Here is a 3,731-nt window from a genome sequence, read left to right as displayed (position 1 = left end):
TGTGACATTACGGCCTGTACAAACGTCATGATGAATTTTGTTGTTGTTGTAGTTGTTGTTGTTGTTTTGTTTTGTTTTTTTTCTATCCCAGGCCCCTCGGAAAATATATTGATGAAATTTCAATGTCCGATGAAACAAGTCATCTTTTAAGCAGAGCTTGACTGCGACACGCCATTCCTCATTTCTATTTCAGGGGAAGCTTTGTTTTAGTCAAATAAACAACCATTGGTCTTGTCATATATATATATTTATGTGTTCATATATATATATATATATATATATTTGTTCCTTCCCCTTTTTCACTTCACTGCCAGCCCCGGTAATTGAACAGTAGTTGTTGTTGGGGGAGGGGGGAGGGGGGGGGGCCCCCCCGGAAAATGAAACTGCCATTGTAGCATCAAAAATAATCAATTTGATGAGTCTTGTATATACTCCCGTACTCAAAGTAATGCGATATTGATTTCACGCCCTGATATACTGCTCCTCTTCTGCGCCACGATGATTATTGGCTTTTGACAAATTCCGCCGCAATTTTTTATACCCCTCCCCCTCCCCCTCCCCCAACCCCAAACCCACCCCACCCCACCCCTCCCGCTCTCTCTCTCTCTCTCTGCCTGCCCAGCCCCGGCCTCCTGACTGACTCCGTAAATTCTCTCGCACAATGAAAGAGTCGCTCCTTTATCGCCCGACAACAACAAACGGCGGCGGCGCAATTTCTAACCCCCCCCCCCAACCACCTCCGCCACCCGATCGGCGCCGAATCGAAACATTTTACACGTGGCCGGATTTGCATCGAAAAGACGCGCAATCTCTTTCTTTCCGCCGCGCCGGAGTCTGCCCGTGTGTTTGGTTTCCCCTCCCGCCGGCCCGCTGCGGAAGAACACGCACACAAAAAAAACCAAAACAAAACGAGCGCACCTTTAAGTTATTAGGTTTCATAGCGGCGCGAGGCACAGTGAATGGTGGCTCTGAAAGTCTAATACATTATTGAAATCCAAATCACCCTCCCCTGTCTGGCCACGTTATAGATGACAATAATGTTGCCCCGCCTGCCCACCCCTCCTGTCTCGCTCCCTCTCTCTCTCTCTCCCTCGATCACTCCTCGCTTTTCACTCCAAGTTCTTTCTCTCTCCGAGCTCCCACGTTATGCAAAAAAAAGAAACTCACTTTTTCCGCAGGAAGCGCCTGTTGCGCAATAGGTAAGAAGTTGGTCCTCTTTTATTTGTGTTGTATTTCTGAGTTGCCCCCCCCCCTTGTGATGTCACAAAGGGCGCCCACGGCTCACAGCCTGTCTGTCGCACAGTCTGTTTGGCCTTTCTGTGTGTGTGGTTTTTTTTTTTCCCTCGTACACGTGGCTGCGTGCGAGAAAACCATTGGCCTTGCAGAGGGCGGCCGCCCCTTTGTGACGTCACAAAGGGGAGGGAGACTTTGTCTGTGTGTTTGTGACGCCGCCCACTGCCGCGCCTTGTTTGTATCCACCTCCAAACGTGTTGAGGGTTAAATTAGCAGAGGGTGAAATGCGTCTGTGTGTTGACACGTCTATAAAAGGATTTCCTGGCGAGTGGATTGATGGCATGGGGGCCGCTCTGCAGGAGTCCAAAATGCGAAGACATAGGTCCAGTGTGTGACCTTTGAACTTCAGAGAAAGAGGATTAAAAAAAAAGAAAGAAAAAAAAAAAAAAACACCCAAAAAACAAATTTCTCCGATATGATTTCGGCAAAAAGTGACGCGGGGCGACGGGTGCGCAGACAGACGCTCAGGTTCGCAGTGTGAGAAATCGAGCGGAAGAACGAGGGCGGCGGAGGGGAGATCGATGACGAATAGAGGGAGAGAGAGACAGAGAGAGAGAGAGTGAGAGAGAGAGAGAGGGCGCGAGGACAGCAGGCAGGCCTCGACAGCGGGCCGCTCTCTATTGATTAGTGTGCGTAATAAAGAAAGCGAGACACTCGGCCCCGCAGAGGACATGGTTCACTTGGTGCCTTGCCTTAACAAGGGCCTCGTGCACGTGCACGTGCGTGTTTGCGCGCGCGCTCGCGTTTCGTGCAAGAAATCTAAAGACACTAAATATGCTGATGTGTGCGTTTACGGCTGAGAAATGCCTTTGGGTATCTGGAAATCCATAAAAAAAAGAATATATATATATATATATGCATGTGTGCAGGCCTGTGCACCTTCGCGGCTGTTTGTTGGTTTGGGCCTATAGAAAGCAAATGAGTGTGTGTGTGTGTGTGTGTGTGTGTGTGTCTGTGTGTGTGTGTGCGTGCACGCTGCAGGGAGTGCGAGAAAACACCTCGCGCACGCAACCGGGGTCCTGCTCAGGGGGAAAAAAACAAAAACAAAATCAATACGCCAGTGATAGAAATATGCTAGAATGTTCCGTAGGTAAGAGATTGATCTGCGGTCCGCCGAGGCTCCAGGAACCAAATAATGGTTAGAGGCCCGCGACCCCTCCAACCGCACCCCCAACCCCCCCTCCTCCACCCCCCCCCACCCCCCCCACCCCCGGTTCTCCACAGAAAACAATAATTAGGACTGCGGCGTGCGGTGCCTGAACTGGACTCAGCATAAAGGCCAATTAGGGCTAAATGCTAACGCTGCAAAGGTGGCGGCTGTAAATATACGTTACTTTTTCTTTTTTTTTTTTTTCTTCACATTTGCTTGTGTGAACATGTATAGTTGTTACAATATGGTAAAATCCAAGACGCAGCTGCACGTTTTCCGCGTTTAATTAAGGCAATGTTTGCCTTCGTATTAGCAGCGTTCTTGAAGCGCGACTGTGCAATCGCACTCGAGTCCTTTCCAACGGCGTTTCATCTCGACACGCCGGGCGCCACAGCCGCTGATAAAATCTCGAGAGAAAAAATAAAAATTAAAAAAATAACGTCTGCCGAACGGAGACGCTCGCTGCCGAGTGAGGACGTCCTGCCAAAGGAAAAAAAAAAAAAAAACACACCCACGTCGCAATGTCCTCCAACTGTGTCTGATGATCCGGAGTTTCACGCATGGCTACGAAAGTATATATGAAAAAAAAAAAAAAAAAAAAAAAAAAAGACACGTGAGCAACGGAACTGCACGTCGCGGTTTCCACCCACAAACACACAACAAACACACTGCCGCCACCGCCGCCGCCGCCGGCCACAACGGCGAGCTTGCTTTAACCGCCTCGCTGGCAGGCGGATGTCGCCATCAAACTCCTCGGGAATGACGCAGTAAAAAAAAAATGAAAATGCAAAATAAAAAAAATTAAAAAAACGGCTCACGCGGGTGTGAATTGGAACGACGCGAGCGGGAAGCCGCGGCAAGTTTGCGCCTGCCCTCCCTGCGTTCAACAAATTTGTGTTTACCGTCAAAACATGGTTTCGCGTAGTTCGGTCCATCATGGGGTGCGCAGACGCCCCCCACCTCCCCCCCACCAACAACCCCTCCCCCCTGCTCTTTGAGTGATGAGCCTCTTGCAGGAACTAACATCTGTATGTGCAAATCATGCATATAAATCAATTACCGGGGCCCTATGTACTTTAAATGCGCCCATTAATTAAGCAATGTCAGACACAATGAACCATGAAGTTCATTACATTTTTAGCATTGCAGCCCGGAATTATTTGAAGAGTGTATGAGAGAGAGAGGGAGGAAGAGAGAGAGAGAGAGAGAGAGAGAGAGAGGCAGGCTGGTTTACCTAATGCTTAGGCCCATAGCTCAGTGTCAGCGCGGCGCCGGCGGAAATTTCCAG

Source organism: Nelusetta ayraudi, unplaced genomic scaffold, assembly GCF_046127955.1.
Source record: "Nelusetta ayraudi isolate G7.1 ecotype Tasmania unplaced genomic scaffold, CSIRO-AGI_Nayr_v1 ptg000298l, whole genome shotgun sequence".
NCBI classification, from domain to species: domain Eukaryota; kingdom Metazoa; phylum Chordata; class Actinopteri; order Tetraodontiformes; family Monacanthidae; genus Nelusetta; species Nelusetta ayraudi.
The sequence above is the reverse complement of the archived record's forward strand: the minus strand, read 5'-3'. Positions refer to the sequence as shown.